The 24,063-nt window shown below is 42.0% G+C and overlaps 1 protein-coding gene and 1 pseudogene across 4 annotated transcripts in view; both read right to left on the reverse strand.

The window, feature by feature from the left end:
* The window catches only part of Tdrd3 (tudor domain containing 3), a 206,771-nt gene that overhangs the window by 169,864 nt on the left and 12,844 nt on the right, over positions 1-24,063 (reverse strand). The window lies entirely within an intron of this gene.
* LOC101608356 overlaps positions 7,422-24,063 on the reverse strand; it is a 28,476-nt pseudogene continuing 11,834 nt past the window's right edge.

Here is a 24,063-nt window from a genome sequence, read left to right on the forward strand (position 1 = left end):
TTAGATAAACACTTTATATATTGGGGGCCATCTATTCAAACTACCACATTCTGCCCCTTGCCACCAATAGATTCAAAACCATCACACATTGTAAACTATATTCAGTCTAATTTCAAAGGTCACTACAGTCTCTACCAACTTAAGATAGTTCCAAAGTCCCAAGGGTCCTCTGAGATTTGATTGTCTCTTAGCTATAAGTCCTGTAAAACCAAACAAGTTATATATTTTCACCATATAAAGGCACAGAGTAAACATTTTCAACTGGTATAAGGCAAAGCAAGGACAGACTAGAACAATGCAAACTCAATCATCAAGCAATCATCAAACTTCTGTAGTTCAAGTCCAGTGACTGGCAGTCTCTGGATTTACCATTTCCGCCCATCCAGCTGGGCAGAGTAACCAGGGATAATTTCCATCCCTAGCTACTAGCCTTGTGGTAGCCCTTGTACAGTCCTGGTATATCCAAAACGTCTTAGGATCTCCATGGAAACAATGGTCCATCTTCCAATGGCTCTCCAGCCTATTAGGGTCATGAGTGCTCTGCCTCATTCCACATCTCAGCAGTGGCTCCTGGAACTGTGTATGCACTTCTTGCCCCATTCCTTGCATTTTTCATGCTTCCAAAACTAATACCAGGTGTATAGGACATAGCCATATTCTTAATTCAGGGATGATATAAATCATAACCTTGAAAAGTAGGTTCCTTCTCCAGTCAACTCTTTCCCAAAAGAGTTTGCATTTCTATCATAGTCTTTCCACAGGCATCCTCTCCATTATTTTAATGTAAAGCAGTTGGGCCATCTTCCTTAAGGTTGCTAATGTGTTGACTAGCAGCTTCAGTAAGCTAAAACCAGTCTCAGTGCCTATAATTTTAACTTTCTAGAGGTTTTACAACTTAAAATTTTAAATCTCTCAGTCCAGTATCTTTAGCCAAGCACATCAGTCCATAACAAATTTAACCTTGATCAAACACTCTGGGCCTGGGCAGCAGAATACAGCCAGCCCTTATGCCAGTAGGCCAGTTCCAAAAAAGTCCTCTGCAGTCTTTCCTTCCCCTTAGAAACCTCATAAGACAAGCCTCTAAGTTCAAGCCTCTCTTAATTTAGCATTCTCCAACTCTCATCAGAATAGTCCATAATACTTGGCTAACCACTCCAGAAGGCATCTTCAGTTATAAATACCAAGTCCATGACAGTTCCACCAAAAGAAAAGTTCCAAAACACCAAAATCCACACAGTCAAGTTCATCTCACCCCACACCTGGTACCAATTTCTGTTGCAGACAGCTTCAGGTTTGAAGAGATGAACTTACAAACCAGGCACAGTTATGGAGGAAGGGATATTTATTGAAGCTTACAGATTCAGGGCAAGTTCCATAATGGTAGAAGAAGCTGGCCCTGTTTTCACAGGTCCAAGAAGAAAGAAGCAAAAAGCCACACAACACACTTCAGGAACTCAGATACTTTGTGTATCTTTAGAATGAAATCTCAAATCTACCACCACACCTCAGGGCTGGAACCAAAGACCTACCTCCTCTAGCCAGGTGGCTGCATATCCAAACTACAAAGTAATAAAACAGTGAATATATTGGGAGCCAACTATTCAAACTACAGCTATGATGCCACAAGTGAATGTCCTTCAGCTCCACTGTACTTCTATGAGACAACCACCATACATACAATATTGACCAAAATGTCATCACATGGAACATGACTCCATGACAAGTAACAGAATAACTTATATGAATAATCCAAATAGTCCTACATTCACCTAGTAAAAGTTCTAAAAAGATAAAAAGAGTACATAAAGGAAATTAGCAAATAATACAAGAGATTTTCAAAATCTTTAAGAGATTAATAGTATTTAAAGAACCCAGCAAGAAATTTAAATACCCAATAAAATAAACAGGAAAGGAATACCCATGCAAGTATCTGTGGATTACAGAAGGTTCTACAAGCAGAAACACTACTAAATTAGAATAAAACTGAAGCTGACATCAGACCTTCAAAAACTGATCCCTCAAGAGTGTGAAAGAAATTTACTTTCTCTCATGTTTCCATAGCCACCTAAAATATCATTAAAAAATAAGAATAAAGGACCATAGTTCCAGATATGAACTGGCTAAAGCATTTACTTTTATCCCCTCATTCAAAGGAAATTAAATTACATGAGGATATTATCTAGCAAGGAAATGAAATAAACTAAGAGAATGGGAAAAGAAATTGGATCCAATCCAAAAGACTAATAAATTGAAATTCCAAAAGACATGTACAGCAGAACTAAAGCACAAAGGGAAATATCCTAAAGAAATTTACTGATTTTGGGGTTTTTGAGGTAGGGTTTCACTGTACCCCAGGCAGACCTGGCATTCACTATGCAGTCTCAAAGGTGGCCTCTTAACTCACAGCAATCCTCCTACCTCAGCCTCCCAAGTTTGAGGATTAAAGGCTCCTTCTCCAGTCAACTCTTTCCCAAAAGAGTTTGCATTTATATCATAGTCTTTCCACAGGCATCCTCTCCATTATTTTAATGTAAAGCAGTTGGGCCATCTTCCTTAAGATTGCTAATGTGTTGACAATAGCAGCTTCAGTAATAAAACACCTAGCTTCTAAAGAAAATTAAAAAGAAAGAGAACTTTTACACAATTGATTTTTTCCTTTAATCGTGCCCTACTGACATTTTTTTGTTTTTGTTTTTAATTTTATTTTTATATTTATTTATTTATTTATTTATTTATTTATTTATTTATTTATATTTCCTGCACATGACATTTTTGTTCAAATAAATCATGGAATTCTCCTTCTCCTTCTTCTTTTTGTTTTGTTTTGTATTGTATTTTCAAGGTAGGGTTTCGCTTTAGCTCAGGCTGACCTGAAATTCACCAGGTCATCTCAGGGTGGCCTCGAACTCACAGCGATCCTCCTACCTCTGCCTCCCTAATGGTGGGATTAAAGGCGTGCATCACCACGTCTGGCTTTTCTTTTTTTTTTTTTATTCCCTGGAATGAGCAATGGTTGTCACCATATTTTTTAAATAAAAAAGCACAACAAGAACAGAGGTAGAGAACAACTTCCGATCAAGATGGCTTCTGCCTAACCACACCACACCTCCCACGGAAGGAAAGGCAAGACATTGAGGGTTCATTATGTCTTCTAAGGAGGAATAGACTCTTAACAGACGTCCACTGGGAGGGCGTGGAGGAGCTAAAAAGGGAATCAGCTGATTCCCACACTCTCAGATAGACCAGCAGTCCCCTAACCCCCTCAAGCAGCCTTCTTAGCCATAGTCCCAGCTACAGGTTCCTCCTGAACTAACTGCAGGCAAGGGGACACAGGCAAGTGAGCGTAGCTCTACTCAAGCTTCCACACCCATGAACACCATCCCACTTGCCATTGCCCCGTACCCCTGTGTGCGGTCCCAGGCACATCAGTGTAGCTCCATCACACTTCCACATGCGTGAACGCCATTCCACTCACCGCCAACCCCTGCCCCAGTGCCCAGACCAGGGCAAGCCAGCATAGCTCCACCTGCGCCTCCAGGCTCAAGGATGCCACCCCACTTGCCACTGACCCCCATCCCCTTGCACGTACCCAATCCAGCAGGCCAGCAGGTACAAACGCCATCCCACCCACTGCTGCCCCACCCCAGTGTGCAGACTCAGGCTAGCATTCCCCAGGGGACCTCAAACACTTTCCCATGCACTACAGCTCCCAACCCCCCATGTGCCAATCCAGGCAAGCAGGCTACCAGGTGTTCCCACCACTGCAGGGCTTCGGAGAACCATGCCATCCCCCAACACCCATGTGCAGAAACAGGCCAGCAGGCTAGTGTTCCCGCAGGGGACCTCCACCCAGGAGCAACATCCCACTCACTGCTGCACCTCACCCCAGTGCTCTGACCCAGGCCAGAAGGCAAGCATTTCCCCAGGGGACCTCCACATGCTAACACCTTCCCACTCACTGCCATCCCCCACCACTCTATTCAGACCCAGGTCAACAGGCTAGCACTGCCCCAGCCGCCAGCAGGGATCTTCACATTACACTGCCCCTGAATGCGCAGACTCAGGCCAGCAGGGTAGGGTTCACACACCCCCACCCGTCTCTCCCACCACAGGGGACCTCTACGACTCCCGCATGTGTCACCTGACCCACAGCAGTCCCATATCCCTTCCCTGCCCTGCCCTGTCCCAGAAGCAAGCAGTCCCATCCACCCCATGCTACAAGGTCTCAAAGGACCAGCCATCCCATCCCTTCACCCTTCAGCATCACAGAACCACCATGCATTCTCATCCTTCTCTCCTGGGCAGCCCAGCTGCAACACCATCTGCTTTGTCCCATTCTCCCCAACCCCGTGTCCCCTCAGGCCACCTGACCCCGCAGTCCCATGCCCTGACTGAAGGAACAACAAGCTCCTACATCAGGTCCCCAGGCACCTACCAAAGCCTCATGGGCTCCTTCTTCTGAGCATATTGTCATTCCAACTCTAAATATCCATACCAAAGAAAAAGTCCTAAAAGCAGCTAGGGATAAACAACACAACACATATAAAGGTAACCCAATCAGAATTCTCAATTCTGAAAGCCAGAAGGGCCTGGAATGGAACACTGCAAAGTCTAAGAACCTATGGCTTCCAACCCAAACTACTCTATCCAGCAAAAGTATCTCTCATAAGAAAGAAAAACTTTCCACACACACACACACACACACACACACACACACAAATCAGCTTTACAATTATATGAATACAAAGTCAGGAAATTCTCCACACAGAAGAATGAAATAATCAAGATCAAAAGAACCAAACTCAGAGAAGGCACAAAAAACTACAAAGTCCAAGAAAACACCTAGCCACATAAATCACCACAATATTGCAGGGATTAAATCAAACCCTCACAGTCATTACCTAAATATTAATGGCCTTAATTCACCCACCAAGAGACATAAGAAACACAAGAGACATAAGCTAACAGGGTGGATCAGAAAATCAAACCCCTCAATATGTTCTCTTCAAGAAACCTCACCTCACCACTAAAAACAGACACCTCCGCAGGATGAAAGGGTGGAAAATGATATGCCAAGCAAACAGAAATAAAAAACAAACAGGCATAGCTATACTAATACCAGATAAAACAGACTTCAAACTATACATAATCAAAAAAGAAAAAGAAGCTCACTTCCTACTTATTGAGAGAACAATCCAACAAGAGGATATCACAATCATCAATCTTTATGCACCAAACACAGGTGCATCACAATTCATAAAACAAAACCTACTAGACAACAAAACAGACATAACCACCAACACCCTCATCCACTGTTGGTAGGAATATTCGATGGTACAATCATTATGAAAAGCAATATGGAGACTCCTAAAATGGTTCACTATAGAGTTACCAACAGACCCAATTATTCCCTTACTGGGCATTTATCCTAAAAGTTCCATGCCTCAGTTCAGAGAGATTTGCTCAACCATGTTTTTTATAACTGCTCAATTCATAATAGCTAAGAGCTGGAATCAATCCAGATGTCCATCATTAGACAAATGGGTAACCAAGATGTGGTGTATCCTGTACAATAGAATTCTACACAGCAGTAAGGAAAAATAACACAATGAAATTCAAAGAAAAATGGTCAAACCTGGTACAAATCTTCTCATCAAACTTACGCAAACAGAAAGATAATCGTCGCATGGTCTCACTCATCTGTGGCTCCTAACCTGAATCTGCCTGAGATGCTGACATACCTAATAAGCATATCGAGGACTGGACAATAGGAATGGTGAGGTGGGAGGGCAAGGTAAGGGGGGGTGGGGAACACAGAACTGGACCCAAATGGCAATGGTACCATAAAATTCTATATCCTAAAAGACAGACTAATGGTTGAACCTTCATCAGACCCTCAGAGAGAATACCTAAATCACAAGGCCTTGGAAAGGGCATAATGAAGACTAATCCTAATCTTCTCCTGTCTGTCTCTCTTCCTCTTTTCCTCCCTCTTTTTTTTTTTCCCTCCCTCCCTTCTTCCCTCTTCTCTTTTTCTTCCTTCTTTTCCTTGGCACTGGCCTGTAACTCCCAGTGCCAGCATGTGCCTAATGTCCACAATGAGCTGTTGATCAGAGAGCTGGAAGGTTTCCCAAAAGAAGACAGATTTCTGTCATAGTACTTAATGAGCCACCAAAGGTTAGTGGAAAGACCCTACTGCTGAAGACACCATATGCTGTTGATATGGAACATGGAGTGACCTGGCTGGAATCTGGAAGAGAATTCAGTCCCCAGACAGTTAGCTTGTCTAGTGCTAGAAAGTGCTATATGAGCAACTGGGGGAAAATGACCAACATCTGTCCAAGTAACTCATGGTCTAAGCTACCCAGCAGCAAACAACCTGACCTGGTGCTCACAGAAGTGCAACAGTGGCACACAGCCATGGTGGGTGCTAACTCTCTTGATTTGGGTAACTGATCCGCTCAGTGGAACAGAACCCATAGCTGAACTGGGAAACAAGTCAGAACCATATCAAAAAATGAGCATGCTCTCCATTATCAAGCTTCCACCAACCATGGGCTACAAGAGGGCCTACACCTATTAACTTCTCTCTAAAATAACAATGGTTATCCCATTTATCTGGTGCTGACTTCACTCCCCACTGGAGAATTTGCTTCTCTTTTTCAGATGGATGCAGATCCTGAAAAGAGAATCAACCCATCACACCTCAACAGGGCCCAAGCTGAAAGCAAGAGTAATTGGGGAAATGAGCAAGAGTGCTGCTTTCTTGGTGAACCTGTTATCCAGCACAAGGGTGAAGGAGACACACACAGAGAACATTCAACTTCTACCAAACCAGATATCCAGAGACACCAAGGCTCCCAAGACCTCACCATTGAAGTAGACCTAAAACGTACCCAACATGGCTCGGGGAAATTTGCGTAAGAGGGGGCGGAAAGATTGTTACAGCCACACATTGGGTCATTATGCAAAGAGACATTGCCTCTTACCCATCAATGATGGCTAACCCCACAATGCACAATGCATATTCCCCAATGAGGAGGAAGGGGGGAGGACAGGGAGGAGGCTAACAATGGTACCAATGTGACTGTACACAGACTGTGTACATAACTAATTTAAAAAACAAAGAACAGAGGTAGAAATTATGTTTTCATCAACAGTTTTCCTGTGAGGTCTGGAACAAGCAAGGAACATGGTCTGTGACCACAGCTCTTCTTCTGCATGTTGCAAATGGAATATGTTGGATGCAGATGTGAACATGATTCTTTTCAAAAACTGGACTTGGGATCAGTTCTATGTCTCCTAGCTGACAGCCTCCAGATCTCTGGGGACACACATTTGTATCATACATACCCTCTTCTTGTGCTCAAGGCCAATTTTGTTTCTCCCCCTCCCTGTGACAGGAGTGGGGAAAAGGTATATCAGAGTCCACAATGAGATTGCAGGAAGGACAATAGGAAAGTATCAGGTCCACTACAACAAAAGGAGGGACAGCTTCTGTTCATGCAGGATGGGCTTTTCAAGTGTCCAGGAGCAGATTTTCCTAATAATTTGGGGACTGTGGTGGGGTTCTTCAAGGGAGCCCGGGGGTCGTGCAAGAAGAAATAATCACTCCACTTGGCATCTTGGGAGTCAGCAATGGTGGATGTATCAGCCTCACTGGACAGGTCTTCTTGAGAAGTTGAGACTTCAAAGCTTGGCAAGACAATGAGGGTGCTTCAATGGGGACGAGACTGTGAGACCTGCCAGGCAGAACAGTCTCAATCTCCTGTGTCTGTTGCGTCACCAGCCCCAGGGTTCCCAAGGACACTGTGGATGCTACCACTGCTGTGGAATCAAGTTGGAGCTCAGGAAAAGAGAAGGTGCAGGTATAGCAGATGATCTTCAAAAAGGCCATTTTTGAGAAGTTACTAGTGTGATCCAGGCAGGAGGAGATGGGAGTGGGGCTCTTCAACAAGGCTCCTTCTACAGGCAGAGGTGGCCTCTGGTTTGTCCTCACTCCCCACTTAAGAGTGTGGGTTCCTAGCTCTCCTTACTGGTCTCCAGCCTGTAGGTGGCCCTGCCTGTTCAGGCAGATGCTGTATCAGTGGGTAGGCACTTCAGCCTCTCCAACTCTTTGGTATGCCTGTGGACCAGGCCTGCCTTCTGGAGTTGGATAAAGGACTTCTGATGTTGCATCAGGTAGCTGTTGGTTGTGGGTTTCTCTGATTCCTTCAGATCTCTCTTGGGTGACAAGTACTCCTTCACCATGTCCATGCTGGGAGTTTTCTTATCACAGTAAGACTTCTTCAACAGGAGGTACTTTGGCAGGACTTTACAGGTTCCTCTGGAAGATTCTAGATGGCTCACTAGTGGCCTGTCCTAGACCCAGACCCAGAGCTTCTGACATCTGGCTTCCTCAAGCCTACTTGTGGTAGGAATGATGGGGTGTTGGTTGGGCTAGACACTGCCTTTCTAGAGCTCGGAACCTGCTACTTTCATGGGCCATGGGGGAAGACATGCCGGACAGGAAAGCTGGCGGGGTGCAGAGAGCAGGAGTTCTGGGGTCCTCACACTGCTTGGTGAAGCCCTGCCAGCCCTAGGGTACATGCAGTCAGCACAGGACTTGCAGGAAGACTTCGCTTTATTAAGGATCCCAAACACTGCATTGTGCTCAAAGTCATGTGGGCAGCTCTTCTTGCGGTCATTTAGGTTTTCTGGGACAGTCAAGTTTCTATCAAGCCTGGTGGAGGCCTGCCTCCACCTCCCTTCTCTGGAGCCCTCTTCCCTCTCAATCATGGAGCAAGGAGCCACTCTGGGCTTTGGGACTCCCAAACTCTAGTTTCTTCTTGTTGTCCTTCTCACACAGCCTGGGGACTCAGGGCCAGTGTGTGCGCTTCTGCTGGCTAAGTTCCTTCCTCCAACAGGGCAGTCTCAAGGTCCTCCAAGCAGACAGGACTATCCAAGTCATCATGAGGTGTTGAGGAGGAGGTCTGAAAGTCTTCAGAAACAACAGGGGAGTGAAGATCATCCTGGGGCCTGGCTTCCTGGAATCCTAAACTGGGTGGCATCACCCAAGCAGGGTAGCCCAGGTATCCAGAGGACTAACACAGAGGGTCTTTGGCAAGAAGGTGCTGGGCTCTGCAGTGTCATCCCTAGGCTGCTGGAGATATCTGTCTGCTGGTGCCACAGCTTGCTTGCATCCACAGTGCCTTCATATTCAGCCGCTTCATAAAGCCTGCATTGCTGTGCTTCTGCTTCACATAGTTACAGGCTTTTTCCAGGGGCCAGCAGTACTCCTTCTTGGCATAAGCTATGACCTTAGATGCAGACCATCTGACACCCATTTTACTTCAGACCAGGTACTTGGAATTGTTCTTTGCTTTGTTTATACAATTGTATGCTCCATCCCAGTGGGCAAGAATGTCTATCCTCATGTTATGGTACACAAACCAGACAGAAAAAAAAAAAAAAATTCTCTGGTGACATTTAAAATGTAGTCAACCCCTGAGCCCTGCAGTTCTTCCAGATTGGATGCATTCCATTCAGAGACAAGATAAAGAGGATGGAAGATAAGGGATGGCTTATCTATCCATTTGTCCCAAGATGAGGAGCATTTCATTATTTATGAACTCCTCAAGTTCTTTCAATTTACAGTTCATTTGTCTCTCCAATTCATTACAGATTTGTTTCTCCAATTAAGGATTTCTTTTGGAGGCCACGTTTCTAGAGCCTAGCTCATCATGATACTTTGGAGTATAACTTTGATGAGACACTCCATCCTTTCTCCTTCCCCTCCGCTGGCTTGTCAAAAAACAGTGCTGGGGAGTTAGGCAGCTTGCACTCTAGGTCTTGCATGGCATTCCACACATTGATGTAGCTCTACTCAGAGCTGATGCAGCTTTCCTGGTTAGGTGGCCCAGATGAGTGCCACCCCTTCCCAAAGTAGTTGTGCCCGCATGCCACTTCCCAGGCCTTGTGAATCACCACAGGATAGACCTCATGGCATGGACAGACACGTGTTTAAGTATGACCATCCTTTCTGCTGTGCTCACACTGAATGCGCCATCTCCATCAAGGTGGATTTTGGTGTCATTCCATGGTTGGAGAACCATCCCAATGGTGCAGCTTTTATTTTCCTTACTGAAGAAGTCAACTCCCAGTGTCATGGCGCCCACTGCTGTATACCACACCACCACCAACACATAGTGAACTCGGTCCAGTCCTGATGCTCTGCAGGCCAACTTGATTGGGTCCTCACAACACAAGAGACTGAACATCACTTGGAGATGTTGGGACAAGTCACCTGCATGCTAATGGGGCTGCTGAAGACTCTGCTGGCCCTGAGGGATGTTTTCCTGCTGCAAGAAGAGGGCTGCTCTTTTCTCCATGAAAAAGCCCTCGCTTAAGCTGAGGGTTGACTTTCCATCTTCATGGCTACTGCCTCCAGCTCACTGTTACTGGCTTATGGGGAGGTGGCACTGAGCGTGGGCAAGCACTGCACAGTCACCAAGACCAGCTCTGTGGGCGTCACCAGTGAGGCCTAGAGTTACCACAGCCTCTGCTGTGGCATACCACTAGGCCAGATGAGACCTCCAGGAGCCACAGGCTGGCCAAACCCTGGCCCTCAACATCCACCCCTCCATTCCCTGCTGCCTCCATTTTTATTGTTTTTGGTGGTGGTGGTGTTTGATTTTTGAGGTAAGGTCTCACTCTAGCCCAGACTGACCTGGAAGTCACTATGTAGTCTCTGAGTGGCCTTGAACTTATGGTGGACCCTCTCTGCCTCCCAAGTGCTAGGATTGAAGGCAAGCACTACCACATGGCTAAATCATGGATTTTGACAATTTTACTCACCATTACTTTCTCATGTCCTCTTCTGCTATTCTCTCCTTTTATTAAGTATTGATATTTTGGGTTAGACAATTCTTTGTTATAGAAAGCTTATGCATAGTAAGATATTTAGTGGCATTTATGGACACTAAGTACTCAAGAGATGACAGTCCTCACTCTAAATTATATAACCAAAAAATGTCTCTACCAATAACCAAATGTTCCCAGATATCATAAGCTGCCAATTAGAAACAGCTACCTTTAGAAGAACTAATGTCTATAGTAAAGAAAGCAATGCAAAAGAAAAAAGGCAGTTAGAAATATAAAAGAAATTATATTAAAAAATAAAATCAGAATTTATATACATGATTTCCTACAAAGAAAATTTACAGCGTTAATAACAAAAATGCCTTAATTGTGACTCTAATGCCAACCAGTAAGGAAGATATGGAATATTTAATTGCAGCTGTACGACAGAAGTTTCATGCCATCTCCCTTGATTCTGAAAACAATTAATTAAAGCAAATAATGAGTGATAAAATAATGTAATCTGTTACAATGGTAGATAAGAAACAGAACTTCCTCTCTGCTGGTGTGACAATGTGAGGCTAGTGTCCTCCTTCTTCTAAGCTTTCCCCTCAGAAGAGTTAGCCAAAAATAAGCCCTTTCCTTCTTATACTGCTAACTGCTTCATGTTGAATATTTTGTCCTAGTAATAAGTTGACTGATACTAAGAATATAATTATGAAAAAGGGAGGTAAACACTAGAAATATTTAAGAGTTTAACGCAAGAGATTAGAAGAACAGGAAAGGACGTATGGCTTATCAGTGTAAATCCTCCTGTATGATATTTTTAACACTACACATATCCTACTTGTATATATTTTTAAAGCAATTCTTTCAAAATCAGCAATTTTTAAACAGATACAGAGAAAGAGGAAGAGGCAGAGAGAGAAAATGGGCACACTGGGGCTTTTAGCCTCAGCAAAGGAACTTCAAATGTATGCGCCACCTTGTGCATCTGGGTAACAGGTCCTGCGGAATCAAATCTGGGTTCTTTTGCTTTACAGGTAAGTGCCTTAACTGATAAGCCATCCCTCCAGCCCAAAATCAGTGATTATTTATTATAGGAAGAAGTCATTAAATTAAAACAAAAAAGGGCTGAAGAAATGGCTTAGCAGTTAAGGTGCTTGCCTGCAAAGCTTAAGGAACCAGGTTCAACTCCCCAGGTCCCACATAAGCCTGATGCACACGATGGCACATGCATCTGGAGTTCACTTGCAGTGGATGATGGCCTTGGCATACCCATCTGTCTCTCTCATAAATAAATAAATATAAAATAGAATAGTAAATAGATCAATACCACCAACTACCAATATACTGAATGAAATTTTACAATATTTTAATTTTATAAGTACTATCAAAAGGCATTGATTCTGTCAGGCATGACGGTGCACACCTTTAATCCCAGCATTCCTGAGGCAGAGGTAGGAGGAGCTCCATGAGTTCAAGGCCACCCTGACAGTTCATAGTGAATTCCAGGTCAGCCTGGACTACAGTGAGACCCTGCCTCAAAAAAAAAAAAAAAAAAAAGGCATTGATTCAACCTGGTCAACAAACATTTAGTGGGAAAAAAACCTACCATTTTGAGTAGACAAAATGAGTTCTTTCAATATCAAAGAAAAGTTTAACCCATGGAAAATGTAGAAATATTCTTGAATTGATTAAAAGTTCTATTTTAAGGCTGGAGAGATGGCTTGGTGGTAAAAGCCACTTGCTTGTAAAGCCGGATGGCCCAGGTTCAATTCCTCATTACCCACATAAAGCCAGGTGCACAAAGTGGCGTATGCATCTGGAGTTCATTTGCAGCAGCTGTAGGCTCTGGTGCATCCATTTTCTTCCCCCTCTTCCCTGCTTTTCTCCCTCCCTCTCTTTTTTCTCTCTCCCCTTCCTTCCCTCCCTAATAAGTAAGTAAATAAATAATTTATATTCTAGGCAAATTAGTATAGAAACTGTAAGTAAACCAGAAATTGGAGGTGGAGGCACCAGCATCAATATAAGTGCAAAGTGAAATTAGAAGCATTTGTAGACTGAATATGATGGTAACTGTCAGAATAGGAGAAATGGTCACTTTCAGGATGGAAAGGATGATAATTATAATTATGACAACCACATAATAGAAAACATTTACTATACCTTTAAGTGACAGGTATCACTCTAAGCATTTGATAATTATTTTTGCAGTTAACCATCGTAGTAACTCTATAAAGAAAATCCTTACTTTTTTTTATATTTAAGAAAATTCAGGTTAATCAACCTACCCAAAGTTACTCAGTTAGAGGGCAACAGAATGGCATCAGAGAGAAATGGCAGATTTGGTAAAAGTGTCCAAAGGAAGGGGTAAACACTTTCTGAACCTGCCTTGGGAACAATGCAGAGCTCCATACTGACTCAACAGCAGACTATCCCTCGTCATACTACCATGGAATGAAACAGGAAATACATCACAGTGGGCAAGAGGAAGAAGGAAACTGGAAGAAAATTTTAAACCACTACTGTATTTCTGCCAGATTTTTTAAAAAAAAAAAAAGCAACATGAAGAAATGCAAAATTCCTTGTATAAGAACAAGAAACCATAGTTATCTGTGGCTACTTATACCTAAATCACCATTTCTTAGAAAATACTGAGAAAAATTGGCCTTGTTCTCTAATAAACTATTAAATCAATTAGTTCTTTATTACATTTGAAAATATTAACTTTTAATTGCAAAAATAAAGTAACAGAATTTAGCATTTAGCCAGCTGTGGTGGTTTGACTAGATGGCCCCCAATATATTCAGTTTTTTATTGTTTATAGTTTGCATCTGCAGCCACCTGGCTGGAGGCAGTGTCACTGGGTGGATCTTAAGGTGTGGTGGTGGATTTCAGGTATCAATCTAAAGATATGCAAAGTGTGCCTAGCAGGAGTTCCTGAAGTGTGCTTTTGGCTTTTGACTTTTACGCTTGTGCTTCTCTTTGTCTCTGCTTGGACCTGTGAAGGCAGGCCAGCTTCTTCTGCCATTATGGAACTTCCCCTGGAACTGTGAGCTTCAATAAATATCCCTTCCTCTATAACTGTTCCTGGTCTGGAAGCTCATCTCAGTGAACCTGAAGCTGTCTGCTACACCAGCTAAGAAAGTTTTAGTACTTCCTGACAACTTGAAATTTTTCCTGTACCCTTGTTTGTAATAATTAATGAAAATATTTTTTTAAATGCTGGAACCAGTTCCTAGAAGACTACATCTACCATTTATGTTTCTCCAACTCAAAGACTGGCCCTTATTTTCAAACTGCTTTTTGCATACCTGAAATAACTTTTAGCTTCTTATTTTTAATAGAAATTGAAGTTATTACATTGGAAAACCATACTTCAAAAATAATTAGTATAAAAAAATGAAAAACAAAGAAAAAAATTATCACAAAGTTTATGACAAAACACATTTTGTTGCATATGATAATTTTTAAATAGAAACATTACTTATAAGCACTAATCTGCACTTTAAAGAAAGCACTATATTCACAATACTAAAAGAGCTTGAGTTAGTGCCAATATAACATTAAACTCATTTTTGGCTACAGTGCAATTTATGTCACAGAAGAAATAAATACAAGTAATTAGCAATCTAGAGAAAAAAATCATTTTTTTCCAAACATTTTTAAATTAAGTCTGAAAAATAAGATAACCACCACAGACTAAAATATAAAGACACTTTGCTAAAAGGCAAATGAAAACACAACTACTGCAGACAACTAAGAAGCACAGGGAACCTCATTAAGCCTGGCTAGCTAGGACATAACAAAATCCCCTATCAGAAAAACAAAAGGAGTAACTACATGACCACATGGTTTCCCTCTCAACAGTTCCACATCACAATGACTGAAGGGACACTGGAAAGACTTCTGCTTAGTGATACTCTGGGGCAATAAACTAGGCTGTAGTGTTTCCAAATAAGAATAGAAATGGTCAATATTCTACCTCAAGTGTACAAATACTATAGGATTTAAAGACATGACACTGGGTATAAAAATAAAGATATGGACAACTTGAAGTCAGAAAGTAATACCAGGGATGAAGAGATGGCTTGGCAGTTACAATGCTTGCCAGTAAAGCCAAAGGTTTCAGTTTTGTTTTGTTTTGTCCATCCCACCACCACCCTCACCCCCTAGCCAGGAAACTCTAGCCCAGGGTGACCTGGAATTTACTCTGTGGTCTCAGGGTGGCTTTGAACTCACGATACTCCTCCTACCTCTGCCTCCCAAGTGCTGAAATTAAAGGCATACACCACCATACTCAGCTAGGTTTGATTCCCCGATACTCACATAAAGCCAGATGCACTAAGTGGCACATGCATCTGGAGTTCATTTGCAGTAGCTAAGGGCTCTCGCTCATTCTCACACATTCTCTCTCTCTCTCTCTCTCTCTCTCTCTCTTGATCTGCCTCTTTCTCTCTCTCAAATAAATAAGTAAATTTTAAAAATTTTAATTAAATGAGAAACTAAAACCAACCAAATCAATAATTGTATTAAATGAGATCAAAATTAGCTGCATCAATAATTATACTAATGAGTTTAATATTCCATGCTTTCAACTGCTGAAAACAGAAAGTAAGGACATAGACTTGAGAGAAGTCTTCTGACCTATTCAAGTTGGCTGCCATTCAAAGCCTTAAAGTTCTGGAGAGAACTAAGAGAAAGTACTCTAAGACACTGCAGGTCTTGAAGCAAGCTAGGAAAAGCAGCAGATACAATCTCCCTAAACAACTTATGAACTGGATGGTTTTGTTCTCCCCAGATTCCCATGTTGAAACTCTAGTCTCCTGTGTGCTGATAGGTATAAATGTGGCCTTTTGAAAGCACTGAGTCCATGAGGGTGGAAACCTCATAGTGGGAGTGGGGAGTGGTGCCATTGCATACACAGCTTGCTTCCTCCCTCTCGGCTGAGTGAGCACACATTAAGGAGTGTCCATTTGCAACTGAGAAATACAGTCAACATGGGGAACTACATCTGCTACGTTCTTATACGTCTAAGCATCTAGAACTGTGAAAAATTTTGTTAAGCTACCTAGACTATGGTGTTTGCATTATAAAGGATATTATAGTTTGAATGAGAAATGTCCCATACAGGCTCATGTATTTGAACACCTGATCCCCAGCTAGTGGTGCTGTTTAGGAAAGTTGTGGAACCTTGTTGAAGGAAGTGGATCACAGGGGACAGCCCCATATCCTGTTTGCCCTTTGCTTTCTACCTGACAAATGATAAACTGCTGTTTCCCCACTATGACAAAATGTAAGCCAAAATAAGCTTTCCTTCTTTAAGTTACTTCTGGCCTGGTATTTGTTCACAACAAACAAGAAAGTAACTAATACAAAGCCTTAACTAAAATGGTTACACCAATTTGCATCCATATCTTATGAGTGGCCCTCCCACCACAACTTTTGCCACTCTTGTGAAAAAGCATATCTCAGTGTCATTTTAAATTTTAAAATATAATATAAATATAATATTTAAAATATAAATATAAAAAATAATGAGTTTCATAATGGCATCTGGACAGACATGTCATTATAATTGGTTCTCATTCATTCCCCTCCCCCGCAGTCCTCCCTTCACCCAAATGATTCCCTTTCTTCCCCAAGTTAATTTCCCTTTCTGCTTTCATGTTACATGTGTAACATTATCATCTTTATTTCCCACCTCCCTCATTTTAAATTATTTAAGAACATTTTTATTTCTTGTGTATGTGGATTGCGTTGGTATATCTTAGTCCTACTTCTTGATCAAGCTTTTGGTCATTTATCTCTTAATTTTGCAGGAAAAAAAAAATCACAGACTTAAAAAAAAAATTCACAGGCATGTATCTGCCAACACTCATATATAATATGATCAACTACTAATTATATTATTTTAGTTCTATTTCCAAACCAACATGTGAAGAAAGCCGTATTTATTTTTTAACTTTTTACTGACAAATTCCACAAATATATACAACATACCATGACCATAATCTCCTCTCACCATACCCTCTTTTCCCCTCACAAAACCCCTTACACTGAATCCTTTCTTCTTTCCAACTAGTCTGTCTTCTATTTTGATGTAATTACTTTTTTCCTCCTATTATGCAGGTCTTGCATTGATAGCATCAGCCACTGTAAGGTCATGAATGAAGCTGTATTTAAAATGTGATTTAACAATTATTTATTAAACCTTTTTCTCCAAAATTTATTTGCTTTTCTAGAAAACATTTTCTGGTCAGTCGTCTTTGGTCTGAAAGTTGCTGCTCAGTGTCGAACACCGATCTCAACAAGTTCATGTGGATATTTCTTTCCACCAGTCTTTACATCACTTTTGACCTTCTCATTTATGCTGTTTCCCTCTGCTGTCTGCTGCCGTCTGGCTTATGTTTCTTCTATACTACTGAAGCGCTTTTTTGTGTGGGGGGGGGGGGTGTGGGTTTCAAGGTAGGGTTTTACTCTAGCCCAGGTTGATGTGGAACTCATTCTGTAGTCCCAGACTGACCTCACAACGATCCTCCTAACAATCCTCCTACCTCTGCTTCCTAAGTGCTCAGATTAAAGATGTGTGTGGCCATATCCAGCCTGAAAAGTTTTGCTGAAATATTATTAGTTCCTAGCTGTGACATAATTTCAAGGCCTTTCCTTTCTTATCTCTTTGCTATAGTGGACAGTGTTTTTCAACCTTGAAATTTTTGATGCAATGTCTCCCTCAAACACTGTAGTTTTTGTTGTTGTTGTTGTTGCTGTTGTTTTCATTGGTAGGGTCTCACTCTAGCCCAGGCTGACCTGGAATTCACTATGTAGTCTCAGGCAGCTTTCCTTAGCAGCCATCTGTGGTCCCAGCATCTCCACTGGGTCTGTACTGCACCCACAGTTCATCCTCATGGCCCCATTGGGTCTCCATGCAGGCATCCAGCAAACCTACTTCACATTGCCCATGGCCATTTCCAAAACAAAAGACCATGTTGCAAACTCAATGACCCTCTCTTTCCTGAATTTCTTATACTCCACAATACTAGGAAGGGTGCCAATTTGTTAATCCAGGGGGGAATAAAACAGACTTTGAAGAACAGGACACTTCTTAAGCACTCGGGCCCCTCCAAAAGAGTCTACATTCTTCATATTGCCCCAGTGCAGGTCAGCTCACCCAAACCTAAAGGTTGTAATCTCTCAATTGCAGATGAACGGGCAGCAATTCACCCAAAGATTTTTCTTTTTTCTGTGCCATATCCCTCTGCTCACACCAGTTCCTTTCCACGTGAAGCAACCCTGCACAACTTCTTAGGACCCAGGCCTAACAGCAAGCTTACCACACAAACTGCTAGCCCAGTACAAGCAAAGCTCTTTCTCACCCTCATAAGCCAAACTTCACAGTCCATAGTTCTTACTGCATTCAGGTCTTGCAACTCTGACCAGAATAGTCCATCAAGCTGTACTTATAGCATTACAAGGCATCTCTTAGGCCAAGGTTTCAAATCCTCCCACATTCCTCTTGAAAATCAGCTGCAAAAGGCCAAAGCCACACAGTCAGGTGTCTAGCAGCAATCCCACTCCTTGGTACCACTTTACTGTTGCAGTCCAGTTTGCATTGCTGGTAAAATTCACCCAACCAAGAACAGCTTGTGGGAAAAAGAGGTTGATTTTGGCTTACAAGCTCAAGAGGAAGCTCCATGTGAGAGACCAAAAAGAAATAACACGTAACTAATTAAACAATGACACTGCCATTGTAGGACAAACCATTGTGAACAAAGGAGGATCCCTGGCTCGGCTCAGATAAGGAACTAACTGATTAAAGTGCTCACCTTTGTTTCTGTAACTCATGCTCGCTTGCTCAACAGGACATTCCAGAAATACTTAGCTCTGGAGGCCTCCGGCCCCTTGCAAAAGATAGGATCTGCAAGCAGTCTGCTGACCAGAGATGAGCAACTAGAAATGTTCCCGCGCGTGCCTTCTTGGAACCAATCATTTTAAAAGATGTGATGTAACCCCTTTTCCCCCTTCCCACTCTTTTCCTTTATAAACCCCTACTTTTAGAAAGGTCGGGGCTCTCTCCCACTCCCGCTGCGTCGGTCTGTGTGGATTGAGTCCCTGCTTAAGCTTGACATTAAAAGAAACCTGTTGCTTTTACATTAGAGTGTCTCGGCTTCTGTGGCGGTCCTCTAGGTGACTCCTGGGTGACCGGGGGTCTTGGGTCCTGGTCAGGGGTCTTGGCACAACACATGATGGCAGGGAAAACGATGGCATAAGCAGAGGGTGGACAACACCCCCTGGCCAACATAATGTGGACAGTAGCAACAGGGGAGTGTGCCAAACACTGGCAAGGGAAAACTGGCTATAACACCCATAAGCCCATCCCCAACAATATATTCCCTCCTGGAGGCATTAATTCCCAAATATCTATCAGCTGGGAACCTAGCAGTCAGAACACTTAAGTTTATGGGAGACACCTGAATCAAACCACCACGGATAGTGATCACATGTGTGTTCAACCAAAACCTACCATATTAAACAGTTAAGAGCCATAAATTTTAATGTATGGTCATCATGCCAAAATTTTTAAAGTTCAACTAGCTTACTTATTTAATATGTATTTGTTGAGTCCTTACTCTGTGATAGATGTTATGGTAGGCATGGAAATCCAAAGGTGAAAAAACATGTGGTAGTTCACCTCAAATAAGTTTCATTTCTATGAAGCATGGTTAACTTCCAGTGATACACAAACAACTACAGTACAATGAGTGGAGAAAAGATGTTAAGAGCTTTGGAGGGCTGAAATGACTCAATGACTGCCAGAGTTCAATTTCCCAGTACCCACTTAAATGCAGGGAGGACTTGGTGGCCTCCTGTAATCCCAGAAACCAGGAAGCAAAAGAAGAGATTCCCTAGGACGAGCTGAGGATCCCCGGGGGCAAAGTACCTAGCTGGCCTTGTTGAATCAGCAAATTCTGGGCTCAAGTGAGAGGCCCTGAGCAACCCAGGAAGACACCTAAAATCAACCTCTGCCTACCACATTTACACATGTGTACACACACAGTGCACACCACACACATACACACACATAAATATACACATATATATACCCACTACCACACACACACACAAAAAAAAAAACAGCTTGAGCCGGGCATGGTGGCGCACGACTTTAATCCCAGCACTTGGAGGCAGAGGTAGGAGGATTGCCGTGAGTTCGAGGCCATCTGATACTGCAGCATGAATCCCAGGTCGGCCTGGACTAGAGTGAGAGCCTACCTCAAAAAACCAAATGAAAAAAAAAAAATAAATAAAAACCTTGGAGAAGGGGACATACATCCCATCAGAGATGACTTTTTATAATAGTTGGTGGCTCTTTAAAATGATGGATATTCTTAAATCAGGCATGGTGGCACACAACTTTAATCCCAGAATGGAGGCAGAGGAAGGAGGATCTCCATGAATTCAAGGCCACTCTGAAACTATATAGTGAGTTCTAGGACAGCCTGGGCTAGTGTGAAACCTGACCTCGGAAAAAAAAAAAAAAAAGAAAAAGAAAGAAAGAAAGAAGGAAGGGAGGGAGGGAGGGAGGGAGGGAGGGAGGGAGGGAGGGAGGGAGGGAGGGAGGGAGGGAGGAGGAAGGAAGGAAGGAAGGAAGAAAAGGGAAAAAATGATGGGTATAATTAAGGTTAGCTTAAATTTAATTTTTTTTTCTAGACCTAGGAAGAATTCAGAAGACTGGGGAGGAAAGATGAGAACAAGTATTCCCATGTGTCAGCAACTGTTTTTTTGTCAATATGTTCTTAAAACTTACTTTAAGAAAAATTCCTGTAACATTTTAGGCATCTTGGCTTAGGAACTACATTAGAAATCTATTCCTTAAAATCTTTACACTTCGAGATATTTATTTGGAGGGAATTGGTGAAATCCTACAATGGATCATTTTTACTGACTTGATATGAAGCTACATTAAATCTTACTGTGCAATGTGTGACGTATGCACCAAAGTTAATTCTTACAGAGCATAAAGAAGTGGCCAACACTAACACTGAAAGAGTAAGCATTACCATTTAATTATATTTTTATATTGGGGGGTAGGAAGCCAAGTCAAGAGCGCTGAAAGCCACACAGAATGAGGTCTTCCTTCAACTTCTCTGAAGAAAAAATTCATTCATTAGGTTTATCTCCAAAAGACATTTTTTGTTAAACTCTCCTTGAAAAATTTCTCTCTTCATCAGTTACCTGAAGTAAAAGCCAGGGTGGTCTATCATGCACCATTCAGAACTCTCGGTACATAAATAAATAAATAAATAAATCGTTTTTTAAAAAGCTACAAAAAAAAAAACGAGAACTCTCAGTGCACCATGGGACCAGCATGGTTCCCACTGGACCCATCAAATGTCCATGCAAAGTTTGGCCATTTGAAAAAATAATTTACATGCATACATCTCAAAATGTGACATGCAAAGTTAATCATACTCTTTATTTTAAAAAATTATCCTCCAAATTTCTCATATACATTGCATTGTTCTGCTACATTAGTAAATTCAAGGCATGATATGTGCATATTATTGATATTTGTTATATTTGTGATTATCATTGCATTAAATGAGACATTAATATACCAAAGTGGCTACACTATAAAAGTTCTGATGAAAGAGAACATTACCACTATTACCAGAATATTACAACTGAAGCTGTGGACAGGACCCCAGCAAATATGGATCTCTAGATGCTAAATCTGGTGATTTTGTAAGTTTGAGAGGCACACATCCAAAAAACAAAAAATTGTCAAAAGTACAGGAACCAATATTAAAAATTGTATTTCTGGGCCAGGCATGGTGGTACACGCCTTTACTCCCAGCATTCAGGAGGCAGAGGTAGGAGGATCACCGTGAGTTCGAGGTCACCCTGAGATTACACAGTGAATTCCAGGTCAGCCTAGGCTAGAGTGAGACCCTACCTCAAAAAAAGAAAAAAAAAAACCAAACTCTATTTTCGGGATGGAGAGATGGCTTACCAGTTAAGGCATTTGCCTGCAAAGCCTAAGAATCCATGTTTGACTCGGCAGGTCCCACGTAAGTCATACACAAAAAAGGTGATGCAATAACACAAGTTTGCACATGCACACAAGGTGGCACACACATCTGGAGTTTGATTACAGTGGCTAAGACCACAGCACGACAATTCTGTCTCTTTTGCTCTCATTCTCTCACATTTAAAAAAAAAAAAAAAGGCCAGTCTGTTGGGCTTGCCTCAAAAAAAAAAAAAATGTTTTAATTGTATTTTCAAATTAGTGTTATTTGCAGATGGTACGATTATATACATAAAGGACCCTAAAGACTATTCCAGTGTGGCAGTTCAAAAGTGGTCTCCCCCATAATCTCATGTGTTCTGAATGCTTGGAGCCAAACTGATTTGGGAGGAGAGCCTTGCTAGAAGCAGTGTTTTGTTAGGGGGGCAAGTTTCGGGGGTGTTACAGGCAATTCCCCCTCGCCTGAACTTGGCTCACTCTCTTACTGCTATTCCACCTATTGTGACATAGGTGATATCCAGCCTGTGCTCATGCCATACTGTCCCCCACCATCATGAAGCTACCCCTCAAGACTATAAGCCAAAATGAAAACTTTCCTCCCATCAGCTGCTTTTGGTCAAGTGTTGTGTACCAGCAAGGAGAAGATAATTACAACATAAAATTGATACCAGGAGTGTAGTCATTGCTGCTAGAAACTTGTGTAGCTTTTGGCCTTTTGGAACAGATTTGTGGGAAGAATATGGGAAGATTTGAAACCTTGACCTATGAGATGCTTTGCAGTGTCATAAGCAGAGTTTTATGGACCATTCTGGCCAGAGTTGAAAACTACTTTGAGATTCCATCTCACTTCTGTCACAATGGCTATCATTAAGAAATCAAATGACAATAAATACTGGGGAAAGGGGAAACCCTTCTCCATTACTGATATGAGTGTAGTAAGCTGGTATAACCATTATAGAAATTGGCATGGAGGTTTCTGAGACAGCTAAGAACAGACTTACCATATGACTCAGTATACCACTCCTGGACATATACCCTGAGGACTATTCATTACTACAGAGATATTGCTCATACAATGTTTATTGCAGCTCTATTCACAATAGCTAAGAAATGGAACTAGTCTAGATGCCCTTCAACTGACAAAGGGATAATAAAGATGTGATAGATATACAAAATGGAGTTTTATTCAACTGTGAAGAAAAATGAAATTTGCAGGGAAATGGATGAATCTGGAAAAGATTATACTAAGTGAAGTAACTCAAACCCAGAAAGCCAAATGCTACATGTTCTCTCTCATATGTGGTCCTAGCCTCAACTGTGTATGGGTATGCTGAGAAGAAATGACAGTGGTATATTCAGCACTAAGTGAGACATCTCTATCACACCCCTCCGAGGCTCAAGGACCATTGCAAAAGAGGTGATAGAAAGACTATTAAGAGGCAAAAGAGGAGGAGCAGTGCTTTGCAATACTGTTTCAAGATACAAAGTGGCCATAGTACTCATGACCTTACAGTGGCTGAAACTACCTACAAAAGGGGGGGAAAATTACATCAAAATATAAAAGAGACTAGTTGGAAAGAAGAAGAAATTCAGTGGAGGGGAGACTCAGGAGGGGGAGAAGGGAAGGTGACAGAACAGGATTATGATCATGGCATATTGTCTCTATGTACAGAAGTTATCAAAAAAAAAAAAAAAAACCTCAAAAGAAGATTCAAAATCCCTAAGAAGGTCCTCTCAAACAATAGAGAGTACTCTGAAATAAAGAGTATCTGCTTTTTGCAAAAGTAACACAGTATGTTTGCAGTGGCTGGAGGCCCTGGTGTACCCACTCTCATTCTCTCTGTCACTCTTTCTCTATTTGCAAATAAATAAATACTAATAAAACAGTAACACAAAAATCTACATATGTGCAAGTCATGTGACATTTCTTAACTGGCAACAAGAAGAGAGTGTAGACTTGATGTTCTTAGTAAATGCCAAGCAGTGCTCCAAGCACTCTCTCTGTGGACTAACTAACCCTTCCTCTTCCTAACTACACACTGTGTACCATGCAGACACTACCACCACAGACACCACTTCATGGATGAGCAGACTGAGGCAAAGGACAGTAAAGACAAATGGCCAGCATTATAGCTAATTAACAGCAAAACCAACACTGGCCTCAGCACAACACAGCTAGGCTTCAGAGCCTA

This window comes from Jaculus jaculus, chromosome 3, assembly GCF_020740685.1.
Source record: "Jaculus jaculus isolate mJacJac1 chromosome 3, mJacJac1.mat.Y.cur, whole genome shotgun sequence".
Taxonomy (NCBI): Eukaryota; Metazoa; Chordata; class Mammalia; order Rodentia; family Dipodidae; genus Jaculus; species Jaculus jaculus.